This window comes from Dendrobates tinctorius, unplaced genomic scaffold, assembly GCF_039654945.1.
Source record: "Dendrobates tinctorius isolate UK_male_01 unplaced genomic scaffold, ASM3965494v1 ptg000019l, whole genome shotgun sequence".
Classification (NCBI taxonomy): Eukaryota; Metazoa; Chordata; class Amphibia; order Anura; family Dendrobatidae; genus Dendrobates; species Dendrobates tinctorius.
The window spans coordinates 63,057,437-63,073,617 of NW_027361687.1; positions in this window are offsets into that span (position 1 = coordinate 63,057,437).

Genomic DNA, 16,181 nt, shown 5'->3' on the forward strand with positions numbered 1-16,181 from the left:
CGCACCTGTAAGCGACACACGCTGGTCCTTTCAGTGTAGCACGCATGCAGCCCCGGACATGTTAGGGCATGACAGTCCTGTTATTGCTCGATTTCGCGTGCCAGAGCCTCGCGTGTCCCTCTAGTAAGCTGGACGTGGACCGCGGGGGCATGCCGGAGTCTCGTTCGTTAACGGAATTAAGCTGACAAATCGCTAGCACAACTAAAAACGGCCATGCACCACCACCCACAGAATCGACAAAGCTTGCAATCTGTCCATCCTTTCCGTGGCTGGCATGGTTGAGGTTGCCCGTGTGGAGTCCAATTAAGTCACAGGCTCCACTCCTGGTGGTGCCCTTCTGGACATTCCTTTAAGGTTCAGCTTTGCAACCATACTGCCCCCGGAAACCAAACACTTTGCCTTCATGGACGCTGTTCGGAGGGTCATGGGAATAACGCCGCCCGATCGGCAGTTGGCATAATTTATGGTGGGAAGTCCGACGGTATATGATCGTCTTCGATTTTAGAATTTTAGATTTCTTTTATATTTTAGATTTTTATTCCAGCCTTTCTTGACTTTATAAGGGCATTACATGCCTATATCTGTGTCTCCTCCTCCTCCTTTTACTCCTCCACCTCTTTTCTATATGTAGTTGCCCTTTTCCATATGTTATTTGTGTCTTCTGAGCATTTTGTCTGCTTTGGGACACCTTTTAAGGTGTTTTGTAATTGTTTTCTATGTGTTTGTATGTGTTTGTGTTTGCCTGCCATTGTTTTCAAAGGGGTTCGGCGGTGTTCATCGAACGTTCAACGAACATTCGACGAACTTGCCTCCTGTTCGACGAACCGAACTCGAACACTAGCAGGGTGGCTCAACACTACTCCTGATATATAGACGTACATTTGTAATGTTTAAACTATGCTATATATACCTGGTATCTGGTGATGCTGTACCCTTTCTGCCAGGAAGTCCTCCTCCACCCACCACTCTAAGTGTATCATTGACACCTGGAACATTGCCCCACATGTGTGATTATTTCTTGCGGATCTTCTTTTTATATTGTGGTGTGATCCATCCTGAGCGTGTGAGAGTCTGTGGGTTACTCCTGCAATTTATATGTAGATTTAAAAATTACCCCAACACTGTATACAGCTCTACGCTTGTGATACATTACCCATTTACTGCTTTTTATATTCTGGTCTAATCCAAACTGGCCAAGTGAGAGTTTGTTACTGACTGTGGAAATAAATACTGAGATTGACAATGACCCCTACACTGTATACAGTTGTACTCTTCAGATCCATAACCGTTTTACGGCTTTTTATATTGTGTTGTAATCCATACTGAGCCTGAGAGCGTCTGTGTCTGCCTCCTGAAATATATACGGAGATTTAGAATGTTTAAACTATACTACTGTATATATATATCTGCTATCTGATTATACTGTACCCTTTTTCTACTTTTTATATTCTTGTCTAATCCATACTGAGCCTGTGAGCGTCTCTGTGTGACTCATGAAATATATAGGGAGATTGACAATTATCCTTTGACTGTATAGAGCTGTATGCTTCTGATACAGTACCATATATCTGATGTTATTTTGGGTACATTTTCTCCAAAATTTGGAAGTATGGTGGAAGAGGCCGCGGACGGGGGCGTGGGGGGGGCCAGCTGGTACTGATGGTGGTGGTGCATCTGCTGGTAGTGGCAAAAGCACAATAGCAGCTAAGGCAGGAGGTGTTGAGCCTGCGTCATGGTCTGGCTCCGGAACGCCTGGAAGGCTACCTTTTCTGGGAGTAGGTTAACTGCTTTTAAAGCCGGAGAATCAGGAACTGGTTTTGGCTTACATTGCCGAAACAGACTCCAGCTAATATGCCCTCCTCTTCTGAAGTTTCAAAAAATGCAAGCACTGAGTCGTCAAGAGCTGGCTCCTGGTCAGGAAGAACCCCTTTCCTTGTGTCCTTCACCCCCACTAAAAGTGAATGATGCAGCAGGCCACACTTCACATTAGTCCATGTAGCTCTTTCTCACATACCATGCCTGGGTTATCAAGTCAAATCGTGAATTTCCCAGTCCAAGATGAATCTGACATGGAGTGTGGGTGGCCAGCCAGGGCAATGGGGTTAATCGGTACCGGGCCAGTGTCTCAGAGGGATGTGTCACGGTGGTGGTGACCCGGTCTGTGGCCCTGGGCATCCATGCAAAGGGGTCTGGCCGGGGTTTAGGAGTCTGGACGCTGCTGGGCTCACTGCTTCGGGCTGTGGGGGCATTCCCACCCCGCTGGAGTACCTCCAGTTCATGGGCCCTCTGCGCCTGGCGCTCGGCTCTCTCCGCCTCAGCTTGGCGCTCACGTTCGGCTTGGGCCTCCTGCCGATATTGCTGGATCAGCCTCACCCGCCCATCCCTGTCTTCGGCGGGGAGTTCGTCCAAGGCCATTTGCAGATAGGGGTCCACCCCGTTCTGGTTGTATGTGGGGCCAGCGCTCAGGAGTGGAGCCTCTGCTGCAGCCCCATGGCAACTTGGGCCAACTTCTGCGCTCGCTGGATTTTGGTCGTTGTCCAGCTGCACTAGAGCCGCGATCATTTGATCTTTGGTTCCGCCTGCGGCGTCTATGCCTCGGTACGTGCATAACCCAGCAAGGGTGTCCTTTTTCTGCTTCTGATACCACTCCACTGTCATCGCCGCCATGGTTGCCAAATAAAAGATAGAAAAAGAAAAACGAAGAAACGGGAGGGGAATACTAGCAAGTACACACTAATGTCTCAGGACTAGTAACCACTGAGTCTGTTCTCCAAAACCTATGATGCAGGATTCCCGCAGGAACCGTGCAGGTCTTTAGTGAGAGGAATGATTGCTCAAACCAAATCACTAATGCTCTAGGATTATCCCACCGCTCTGCCACCAATATGTGACGAACAGCCCACGGCCGTTCGTCCACTTACGGGCGACGACTAACGGGGGTCCCGCTGCCACCAAAACGCGACGGACAGCGGACCCTGTGTCACCACTATGTCACGATCCCACCACTGACACCGGTGTATCAGCGGACGGAGGGACGTGACACAATGCCGGCACACGGCTATCACAGGCGCAGTGGGGCTTATCTTAGTTATCCCACCACTGGCACCATGTGACAAAAATATCCAGCAAGCTAATCTCGCTCTACAATTTGCCGCAGGGGGAGTTTAATTTGGATGCCCCACCACTGCTATCAATCTTCCAAGTACTGCGAGGATTTGTGTATATCCCACTTTCTCAGTTCCACCTTGGAACTCGCAGCTCTCCGGCGCCCCCCTTACCCTCAGGTCAGTCAGGGAACTGCACCTAGGATAATTGGTCGCCGGACGGGCTGCCTGTTGTGAACCGGCAATTAGGCTTCTGCAGTAAGGGAATTATCAATGCTGTGGCCGCAGACCCTTATTCAGCAATATAAGACCCTTCTGTACTGCCAGCAAGCCGTAATAGCCGTACACAACGCGCTGCCACCAGTCACGGTTACTTAATTCACAGTGTTAAATTAAGAGGGTCCGTGGCAAACCCCTTGAATTAGTAGCGATTATCTATCAAAGGCGTATAGTTCGAGTCTTAGAGCATAGAGACAGATCTAAATAATTATTTCATTTATTTTCCGAAAGAGGACAGTGATTACAGATAAAAGTTGCTATAAAATTGAGACATAAAATATGTACAGTACAGGTATAAAATAAAAGTGGAGAAAACAAAGAGATTACACTCACAGTTCCATATTGTTCCTTAGGCAGACCATGCGGCTAAGGTGGGTGGAGGCGGAGCTGCACTTCTCCGCTCATCTGAGTTCTTGTCAGCACGGATTCTGCAGCTGTTCTGAGCTGGTTCTGCCAGGGAATGCCTTATAGACTTTCCTATGTGACATCACAGAGAGGTGCATTCTGGGTTGATCCCACCTCTCTTATCCAAGTTATGTTTTGGCTACAAAACTTAGATTAGCTATAACTTTATGGGAGAAGCTGGTATGGACTCATCAGTGGTATCATGTTTCCCAGCGTAATGAGCCTATCAAGAAAACATCAAACATCTATGCGATATGACCATCCATCTGGGCGCAAATCCTATCTCCTGTTCTGGACAGGGTAGAACTTCGAAACATACGCGGTCTCGAAGCTGGGACCGCTCAGGTTACAAAAATATGATTTTCATATCTCTACTTGGTACGGTTTTTGCAGGGCAGGCTCTTAAAGTTTTATTTCAAACAAAGACCTTTTTCCCGCATTTTCTCTTTCAGCTGAGAGAAGCCAAATGGTGTGAGGAAGATGGTCTAGCTAATTAACATTCCTGCTCTTCCAGAGGAAGTGGCAGGGTTGATAAAACCTGGGGGGAAGGAATTCCTACTACTGACAGTTTACAATGTCCTAGGATGGAGGATTTGTTAGCACATTGCAACAGAAAACATATCTTCGGGCATTGTACATCACACCCATCATTGCCTTCTACCCAACCACCCCCATCATTGTCCTTTCCACTGCCACCATCATTGCCTTCTCCCCCACCACCCCACTGATTACTCATTCCACCGCCTCCATCAGTTCCTCCTTCCCCACCACCCCATCATTGTCCTTTCCACTGCCACCATCATTGTCTTCTCCCCCACCACCCCCATTATGGCCCATTCCACTACCTCCACCATTTCCTCCTCCCCCACCATCCCCTTCATTGCCCTTTCCACCACCATATCATTGTCCTTTCTACCACCATCATCTTTACCTTTTTCCCCACCACCCCATTATTGCCCATTCCACCGCCTCCATCATTTTCTCTTAGACACCAACCCCATAATTGACCTTTCGACCACCATCATCCCCATCACTGTCCTTTCCACCACCTCCCTCATTGCTTTCTCTCCCACAACCCCCATCATTTCCCTCTCTGTCATCCCCATCATTGCCTTCTCCCCATCACCCCCATCAATGCCCTCCCCGTCATCCCCATCATTGCCTTCTCCCCATCACCCCCATCATTGCCCTCTCCTCCTCCTACACACACACACACACACACACAGACACACACACAGCATCATTCACCTCTCTGCATGTTCCTCTGAATCACTATACACGCACGTACACACCACACCACACCACCACCACTTATCTGTACACACACATGCACGCTCGCACACACACACACACAGCACCTCTCACCTCTCTGCACGCTCTCCTGCAGCATCACCGGCAGTTTCCTCCCAGTGGCACAGCCGCGACGCTGAATGATGATGTCATCCAGCCACGGTGCTAACTGCTGTGTGAGACAGAAAGCGAGGGCAGGGAGCAGGACAGATCGCTGCAGCTCAGCTGTCATGTTCTCTTGCAGGCAGCGGAGCTGCAGGGATCTCTCCCTGCCGGCCGCACATCAGGGCAATCCCGGAGCCTCTGGGCTGGATATACAGGCCAGATTGTCCTCATTATTAGTCACCCTGCAGGTGCCCCCCTCCACCTCCGGGCCCCGATGCAGCCGCACCGGTTGCACATGCGGTATGTCCGAACTTACTTGGGGTACAGGATAATGGCACTGAGATATGGGGTACAGGATAATGACACTTGGGGTACAGGATAATGGCACTGACATATGGGGTACAGGATAATGATACTTGGGGTACAGGATAATGGCACTGACAATTGGGGTACAGGATAATGACACTTGAGGTACAGGGTAATGACACTGACACTCGGGGTACAGGATAATGACACTGACTAGGGGTACAGGGTAATGGCACTGACGGTACATGATAATGACACTGACACTTGGGGTACAGGACAATGACTCTGACACTTGTGGTACAGGATAATGACACTGACACTTGGGGTACAGGATAATGACACTGACACTTGGGGTACAGGATAATGGCACTGACACTTGGGGTACAGGATAATGACACTGACACTTGAGGTACAGGATAATGACACTAACACTTGGGGTACAGTATATTGACACTGACACTTGGGGTACAGGACAATGACTCTGACACTTCTGGTACAGGATAATGACACTGACATATGGGGTACAGGATAATGACACTTGGGGTACAGGATAATGGCACTGACATATCGGGTACAGGATAATGACCCTTGGGGTACAGGATAATGGCACTGACACTTGGGGTACAGGACAATGACTCTGACACTTGTGGTACAGGATAATGACACTGACATATGGGGTACAGGATAATGACACTTGGGGTACAGGATAATGGCACTGACATATGGGGTACAGGATAATGACACTTGGGGTACAGGATAATGGCACTGACATATGGGGTACAGGATAATGACACTTGGGGTACAGGATAATGGCACTGACACTTGGGGGTACAGGATAATGACACTGACAATTTGGGTACAGGATAATGACACTTGAGGTACAGGGTAATGACACTGACACACAGGGTACAGGATAATGACACTGAAACTAGGGGTACATGATAATGACACTGACACTTGGGGTACAGGACAATGACTCTGACATGTTAGGGTCGGCGGAACACACCAAATATAAATAATAGTAGGTGCGTTTGCCGCCCGGGGTCCACCGTGCGGTAGGTGACAAGACCGCTGCTGAACAATGGCAGATGCACCTAGTAGGTGCGGTACTGCGCTCGGGTTAACATCACCCGAACACTAAGAGCGGCTCCGTACAAACACAGAGTCGCTTGGCGAACACTAAAGCAAAGGTGCGGGCCCTGTTAGCGTCACAGAGGCCTGCGTGTGGCGTCGCAGCCGCGAACACCAATAGCTGCTGTTACTACAGCGCAGCGGCAGAGAAAGCTGCAAGCGTCGGCGCCGAGGACCGGGCGCCGACGGACGCTAGTGTAGGCGTGGAGCAAGTGGCGTGTAGGTTGCCACAACCCTGGAGCTGACTATACACACTCAGTCACCACTCGTAATATCAGAGGGTAGGGGTTTCATAATGAGTCAGACACCAGTCCATGCATCCATCACCATACACACATAGAATAATATGCTACACTAGCGCATGGCCGAGCCGCCATGCGGGGCTTTTATAGCCATGCGCTTCCGGGACCTTCCAATACTTTAGGAAGGCCCAATCAGATCCGACACAGGACCTGCACATGTGACCCCTGCTCTCCACTGAGAGGGCACGTTGCGGGCATGCCCAGTAGTACGGCACGAGGACTTAGCCTCTGAAGCGGTTCCCTGCAAAGCAGGTTGCGCTACCATTGCTGCACCGGAGGTGACAGCAACATCCAGGCTCACAGAACGAGTCTGAGGAGAATGCCTGGCTCGCCGTGATTGCTGAGCAGGAGTCAGAGTGGTCGGAGGAGAATGGGAGACCGCAGGATGTCTGGCTCTGGATTCCCGCTGTGCAGTGCCAGGAATCTGACGCCTAACATCACCACCCCCCCGAGCCTCACTGCGATCAGGAGCGGTGCATGAATGTTTTCCACCGGCTCCCAGGTCCGAGCCTAGGGACCATGACCAAGTAAAATTTTTTGCCACGGACAAACCTGCGCCCCACAATGGCGTTAACCTCAAACTCGTCAGACGATAAGTCTGATGACCCGGCAGATGACTCAGAAAACCGGATCATGTGAACTGGTTTGAGGAGGGACACATGGAACACGTCCGAAATGGCCAAATTTGGAGGAAGAGCCAGGCGGTAGACCAGTCGCTCGAGGACCTTGAATGGTCCAATGTATCGCGGTGCGAACTTGGGAGACTCGACCCGCAGTTTAATATTTCGGGTAGAGAGCCATACCATGTCGCCAGGGGAGAAGCTTGGCGCGGGCCGCCGATGCGTGTCGGCGGACGCCCTCATCCTTTCTTTAGATGCCCGGATAGCATCCTGAGTGCGATCCCAAATGTCCCGGGCCTCCACTGCCCAGTCTGCCACCCTGGAGTCAGTGGAGGACACTGGCATCGGGACAGGGACTCGTGGATGTTAACCATAGTTTAGGAGAAAGGGCGTCTGACCAGTGGAATCAGCCACCGCATTGTTTAGGGCAAATTCAGTCCAAGGTAGCAAGGATGCCCAGTCATCCTGCCTGGCAGAGACAAAATACCGTAAATAGGTGACCAAGGTCTGATTGGCTCTCTCGACCAAGCCATTCGTCTCGGGATGATAGGCGGAGGATAGATTTAGCTCGATGCTAAGTAAACTGCAGAGCTCCCTACAAAATCGAGACGCAAACTGAGGACCTCGGTCACTCACGATTTTGTCTGGCATGCCATGTAAACGGAATACGTGCTTAATGAACAAGGTGGCCAGACCTCGAGCGGAAGGCAGGCGTGCGAGTGGCACCAGATGCACCATTTTGGAAAAATGGTCGGTGACCACCCAGATAATCATACTGCCACCAGACTTGGGCAGGCCAACTATGAAATCCATGCCAACCATCTCCCATGATCTATCCGCCACTGGCAGGGGAAACAACAACCCCGCCGGCCTCTGTCTAGAGGGTCTGTTCCGAGCACAAGAGACGCATGCTTGCACGTATTCCTTGACATCTCGAGCTATATGTGGCCACCAATATGACCTTGCCAGGAGTTCGGTGGTCCGTTTATTGCCAAAATGGCCACCCACCCTGGAGGCATGTGCCCAGGCGAGGACCTCCGGCCGTAGCTGAGGAGGCACCAAGGTCTTGCCCGGTGGTACTGACTCGAGAGCGACTGGAGCCACGGTCGTAAAACTCTCCGGCGGGAGAATTAACCGAGGCTCAGCTTCTCCTTCTTCCGCTGAAACCACCGAGCGTGAGAGAGCATCCGCACGGACGTTCTTCTCTCCAGAGAGGTAATGCAGGGTGAAGCGGAATCGGGAAAAGAAGAGCGACCACCTTGCTTGACGGGAATTCAGGCGTTGGGCCGTCTGTAGGTAGACCAGGTTTTTATGGTCTGTATATACCTGAAAGGGGAACCGGGCTCCTTCCAGGAGATGTCTCCACTCGGAAAAAGCCAACTTCATGGCTAGCAGCTCCCTGTCGCCGATGGAGTAATTTTTCTCCGCCGGTGAGAAGGTCTTGGAATAGAAGAAGCAGGGATGCTTTCGACCTTGAGCATCCTTTTGATAAAGGACTGCTCCTGCACCGACGGAAGAAGCGTCTACCTCAAGGATAAACGGCTTATCCACATCGGGACGATGTAATATGGGAGCGCCAGCAAAATGCGATTTTATAGCCGAGAAGGCTTTGGAGACCTGTTCCGACCAAGCATTGGGGTTAGCTCCTTTCTTGGTGAGAGCAACCAAAGGAGCCACCAGTGTGGAAAAGTGTGGTATGAACTGGCGGTAGTAATTCACGAACCCCAAAAAGCGCTGCACCGCTTTGAGGGAGTGGGGTTCTTGACAGTCCATTACCGCTTGTAGTTTGGCAGGATCCATGGCCAGCCCCTGGGCCGAGATGATATAGCCCAGGAACGGCAAGGACTCCTGCTCAAACTGGCACTTCTCCAGCTTGGCAAATAGCGAGTTCGCCCGCAGACGGTCGAAGACCCTGCAGACGTCTCTCCGGTGGGTGGTCAAATCTGCCGAAAAGATGAGTATGTCATCCAGATAGACCACCACCGAGGTAGAGAGCATGTAGCGGAAGACGTCGTTGACAAAATCTTGGAAGACAGCTGGCGCATTACAAAGGCCAAAAGGCATAACCAGGTATTCGTAATGGCCATCCCTGCGGATCAGGTTGTATGCCCCCCGCAGATCTAATTTAGTAAAGATCCGGGCCCCCCGCAACCTGTCAAATAACTCCGGGATCAACGGTAGGGGGTATATTATTATTATTATTATTATTATTATTTATTGTTATAGCGCCATTTATTCCATGGCGCTTTACATGTGAGGGGGGTATACATAAAAACAAGTACAATAATCTTAAACAATACAAGTCATAACTGGTACAGGAGGAGAGAGGACCCTGCCCGCGAGGGCTCACAATCTTCAAGGGATGGGTGATAATACAGTAGGCGAGGGTAGAGCTGGTCGTGCAATGTATATGTTTTTAACCGTGATAACATTGAGACCTCTGTAGTCAATGCAGGGACTTAACTCTCCATTCTTCTTCTGTACGAAGAAGAACCCTGCACCAGCCGGTGACACAGATTTCCTGATAAAACCCCTAGCCAGGTTCTCCCGGATATATTGAGACATAGCCTCCGTCTCAGGGAGTGACAACGGATAAACACAGCCTCGGGGAGGCTCTGTACCTGGCAGGAGATCAATCGGGCAATCATAGGAACGGTGCGGCGGGAGCGTCTCCGCAGACTTCTTAGAGAAGACATCCGCGTACTGGTGGTAGGGCCTGGGGAGCGCGGAGAGATCCGCAGGCACTTCACTGGAAGCCACCTGAACACTGCCCCTCAGAGACCTTCCCTCACAGTCCTTGCCCCAGCCCAGTATCCTCCCCGAAACCCAGTCAACGTGAGGGGAGTGGCAACGAAGCCAGGGAACTCCGAGGAGCACCTGATCAATGCCATTGGGCATGATAAGCAGGGACAGAGTCTCCTGATGTGAGGGTGAAATAGAGAGTCCGAGTGGGACTGTCTGATGGGTCACCTGAGACGATAACGGTGCCCCATTTACCACCCTAATGGACAGAGGTTGTGAGAGTAACACCAGAGGGATAGAGTGACTCTGGGCAAAAGTCGAGGACAAAAAGTTCCCCTCGGCCCCAGAATCCAGGGTGACCTCTGCCTCCCAGGTGGAGGACCCACTATCTAAAGTACCCCGGTACACCGGTTTGGGTGAAAAGGGTCCCATTTTGGATTGACCACCACCTACGACCACTGGACGTGGTCGTCTTTTCGGTCGCTGAGGACATGTGCCAGCCGAATGGCCAAACTGTCGGCACTGATAACAGCGCACAGAGCTTCGCATCGGACGCGGCTTAGTGCCGGTGCGAGACACCTCCATAGGCTCAGAGGAAGAGAGCTCTTGTGCGGGGTCCTCCAGCGGCACGGTAAAGGTGGGGGCCACATTAACCCTACGTCTGGATTGCGCTCGTTCCAACCCGCGCTCCGTGTAGCGGAGATCGATGCGGGTGGAAACGGCGATCAATTCCTCCAGACTTGTGGGAATCTCCCTAGTGGCTAGAGCATCCTTGACGTGCTCAGCCAGGCCTCTCCAAAACAACGGGACTAAGACTTTGTCCGGCCACTCTAATTCGGAAGCCAGTGTTCGAATCAGGACAGCATGATGGCTAACCGAGAGTGAGCCTTGTGTTAGGGATAACAGTTGGAGACAGGCCCGGATTGGCAATATAACCAACCGGGCATTTTCCCGCTGGGCCGCTGTCACGTGGGCCGCTTGCCAGCTGCTGCGGCCACTGTTGCTCCTGCCGCCGGCTCTCTGTGGGCACGGCGGTGATAGTTTCAAGTTCCTCCCGCACTGCAGGGAGATAAGCTGCCACGCACCCCATCCTCGCCTTAGCATGAGACCCCCTCCCCCCCCGCAGCCACTCACAGCGTCGCACTCGCTTGCCTGCTCGCTCTGTTCGCAGGACCTGTGATGAGGTCACAGGAGGGGAGGAGTCAGCGGGGTCACATGATCAGGAGCCTTTGCCCAGACCCCCGATCATGTCACCCCTGACTCCGCCCCTCCTGTGACCTCATCACAGGTCCTGTGCGCTCAGCCTGCTTTGCTGTTGTCATGGTGCTGGTTGAGGTAAGTATGTGTGGGGTCAGGATTTACAGTGTGGATGTAGCAGAGCCGTGTGTGTACGAGGTGTACGGAGCGGAGCCGCGCGTGTACGAGGTGTACGGAGAGGAGCCGCGCGTGTATGAGGTGTACGGAGAGGAGCCGCGCGTGTATGAGGTGTACGGAGCGGAGCCGCGTGTACGAGGTGTACGGAGAGGAGCCGCACGTGTACGAGGTGTACGGAGAGGAGCCGTGTGTACGAGGTGTACGGAGAGGAGCCGCGCGTGTACGAGGTGTACGGAGAGGAGCCGCGCATGTACGAGGTGTGCGGAGCGGAGCCGTGTGTGTTCGAGGTGTACGGAGCGGAGCCGTGTGTGTACGAGGTGTACGGAGAGGAGCCGCGCGTGTACGAGGTGTACGGAGAGGAGCCGTGTGTGTACGAGGTGTACGGAGCGGAGCCGTGTGTATGAGCGGAGCCGTGTGTATGAGGTGTACGGAGCGGAGCCACGCGTGTACGGAGCGGAGCCGTATGTACGAGGTGTACGGAGAGGAGCCGTGCGTGTATGAGGTGTACGGAGAGGAGCCGTGTGTACGAGATGTACGGAGCAGAGCCGTGTGTGTGTACGAGGTGGAGCCGCGTGTGTACGAGGTGTACGGAGAAGAGCCGTGTGTGTATGAGGTGTACGGAGAGGAGCCGTGTGTACGAGGTGGACGGAGAGGAGCCACGCGTGTACGAGGTGGACGGAGTGGAGCCGTGTGTGTATGGAGTGGAGCCATATGTGTACGGGATGTACGGAGCGGAGCCAAGTGTCTACAAAGCATACAAAGCGGGCTTTTCCCACGGACACAGGAGTACACGGCGGAGCCCCGAGGAGCATTTTAAAACACACACATGACGTTCCACCTGAAGTGATGTGCTGGAAGCTGACCGGAAATGAGATAATTTCTTGAGGAGATTGTGACGGAACCAGGAATGCTTCAGATCCATCACTGTGTCCTCCTCCGACAGCGCAGACAGCAGGATCGCCTTGGAATCGGGGATGCCAGCCATGTGAGCGGATCATGATATGTCCTGCACCGGTAGGCTCAGGTGGGCACTACAATGGGAGCCGGGCTGCTATAGTATCTTTGTAGAATCTTTCTTTATTTCTTTCTCTCTTTTTCTTTCATTCTCTGTTCTTTCATTCTCTGTTCTGTCTTTCCCTCATTTTCTTTCTCTCTCTGTTCTTTCTCTCTCTGTTCTTTCTCTCTCTGTTCTTTCTTTCTCTCTCTAATCTTTCTTTTTTCTCTCTCTGTTCTTTCTTCCCCTCTTTCTTTCTTTTTCTTTCCTCTCTTTCTCTCTGTTCTTTCTTTTCTTTACTTCTTTCTTTCTCTCTCTGTTCTTTCTCTGTCTCTCTGTTCTCTCTTTCTTTCCCCTCTTTCTTTCTCTCTCTGTTCTTTCTCTGTCTCTCACTGTTCTTTCTTTCTTTCCCCTTTCTTTCTCGCTCTCTCTGTTTTCTTTTTTCTCTCTTTCTCTGTTTTCTCTCTTCCTTAGTGCCAGTCAGTGTGCCCATAATGCCAGCCACTGTGCCCTCAGTACCAGTCAGTGTGATCAGCAGTGCTAAATGGGTGCGATTAGGTGTGGACATGGGTGTGACTAGTTGTGAAATGGGTGTGGCTGGGCGTGGCCAAAATTTGCTGAGCGCGCCACAGTCTTTGTCCATCTTTCCCTTCTTCAAAACAGGGGGTCTGGTTGCCCAATGGATAGCAGTTCTGCCAGGTATTCTGTCACCATGCGTACAAAAGGGGACAGAGCTTTGGGAGGAGTACTGTACCTAAAAGCAATAAATAGGACTGAGCTGAAATACTGGGCACAGCTGTGGCTACATGTTATATAGTCGTGTTAATCTCCTCTCACTTCTTGTAAACTACAAGTGTACAAAGATATTATATAGTCACCATGTGACTAGTGGGCCTGTATAACTTCAAATGCCAGGGCAGAATTTTAGTCCCAGTCCGGCCCTGGTTGGAGAGCCGTATCGTGTGTGACCCGTGGTCCCAAGAAGACTTGCTTCAGAGCCGCGAGTTACTGAGCAGGTCCCTGAACCACGGGATCATCACGTTCCCACAATGGCGTGGCCCACTGTAATGCCCGGCCAGACAACAAGGAGACAATAAACCCCACCTTAGCCCGCTCTGTAGGAAACCGTGCAGCCAGCAACTCCAGCTGAATGGAGCACTGGCTAAGGAATCCCCTACAGGTGGCGCTGTCACCCGAAAACTTATCGGGGAGCGGGAGGTGAGAAATTGTCGGCAAGGGCAAAAGTGTGGGCGCACGTGAGACAGCCTCAGCGACTGTCTGAGCAGCAGCTAGCGCAGCATTCGCAGCTGAGTTGGTGCTCTCAATAGCCGCCAACCTGCTCTCCAGGTGCCAAATGTAGCGCTGCAGCTGCTGCACGTCTGCCATTGCCAGCCAGACCCTGGCGCTAGTGTAATGTTAGGGTCGGCGGAACGCACCAAATATAAATAATAGTAGGTGCGTTCGCCACGCGGGGTCCACCGTGCGGTAGGTGACAAGACCGCTGCTGAACAATGGCAGATGCACCTAGTAGGTGCGGGACTGCGCTTGGGTTAACGTCACCCGAACACTAAGGGCGACTCCGTACAAACACAGAGTCGCTTGGAGAACACTAAAGCAAAGGTGTGGGCCCTGTTAGCGTCACAGATGCCTGCGTGTGGCGTCGCAGCCGCGAACACCAATAGCTGCTGTTACTACAGCGCAGCGGCAGAGAAAGCCGCAAGCGTCGGCACCGAGGACCGGGCGCCGACGGACGCTAGTGTAGGTGTGGAGCAAGTGGCGTGTAGCTTGCCACAACCCTGGAGCTGACTATACACACTCAGTCACCACTCGCAATATCAGAGGGTAGGGGTTTCATAATGAGTCAGACACCAGTCCATACATCCATCACCATACACACAGAATAATATGCTACACTAGCGCATGGCCGAGCCGCCATGCGGGGCTTTTATATCCATGCGCTTCCAGGACCTTCCAATACTTTAGGAAGGCCCAATCAGATCCGACACAGGACCTGCACATGTGACCCCTGCTCTCCACTGAGAGGGCACGTTGCGGGCATGCCCAGTAGCACGGCACGAGGACTTAGCCTCTGGAGCAGTTCCCTGCAAAGCAGGTTGCGCTACCATTGCTGCACCAGAGGTGGCAGCAATATCCAGGCTCACAGAATGAGTCTGAGGAGAATGCCTGGCTCGCCGTGATTGCTGAGCAGGAGTCTGAGCGGTCGGAGGAGAATGAGAGACCGCAGGATGTCTGGCTCTGGGTTCCCGCTGTGCAGTGCCAGGAATCCAACGCCTAACATGACACTTGGGGTACAGGATAATGACACTGACATATGGGGTACAGGATAATGATGCTTGGGGTACAGGATAATGGCACTGACACTAGGGGTACAGGATAATGACACTGACACTTGGGCTACAGGACAGTGACACAGACACTAGGGGTACAGGACAATGACACTGACACTTGGGGTACAGGACAATTACACTGACATATGGGGTACAGGATACTGATGCTTGGGGTACAGGATAATGACACTGACACTAGGGGTACAGGATAATGACACTGACACTTGGGGTACAGGATAATGACACTGACACTAGGGGTACAGGATAATGACACTTGTGGTACAGGATACTGACACATGGGGTACAGGATAATGACACTAGGGATACATGATAATGACACTGACATATCGGGTACAGGTTGCTGATACTTGGGGTACAGATAATGACATTCGGGGAACAGGCTGATGGCATTGACTCTTTAGTCTCTGGGACAGGATGTATCTCTTCCTGTGGCTCGTACAGTGCAACCTCTGCTGTTTTCAGCCATGTTGGCTGTCATGTGGCTTCTCTCCTTTCCTCAGGTGGAGTGTGAGCTGGGATGTGATGACCGTCAGGAGACCACCGGACCCTTCTGTGCCATGTGTGGCAGCAGTGAGAGAGGAAGTAGCTAGCTTCTCCTCCCTGGATTTCTACATGCATGCACAGTATCTGTAACCTGTTCTCGTGTACAGCACCATGGAATCAATGGTGCTATATAAGTAATAATATCTGTGACATAAAGCTGCCCCATAATACGGTCCAGACCCCTATGTTCCTCCGTACCCCTGTCCCAAGGAGAATGAGCAGACCAGTTTCTTCTGACTCAGACAGAATGTGACTGCTGCAGCCAATCATTATCTTTTGATTGGCTGCAGCAGTCTTGTCAAAGAACCTACTACCCCATCAGATAAACAACAGCGTAACGTCTCCGCGCCATGATGCCCTCTGTTGGGGTGTACGGGCACCGCAGGGATCGGAGCTGGCTCTGCTCACTATGGGTGACTGGCCAGGGTTGCCATGGCAGCTTGGTTCTTGCAGGTTACACTGCCCATCGCACTTTCCCCCATATTGTCCTGGGTTCAAATACTCACCGTCCTGTAGCATGTAAGCCTGAAAGGGCAGGGTCCTCTTCCCTCTGTATCAGTCTGTCATTGTAAGTTTGTTTACTGTAAGTGATATCTGTAATTTGTATGTAACCTCTT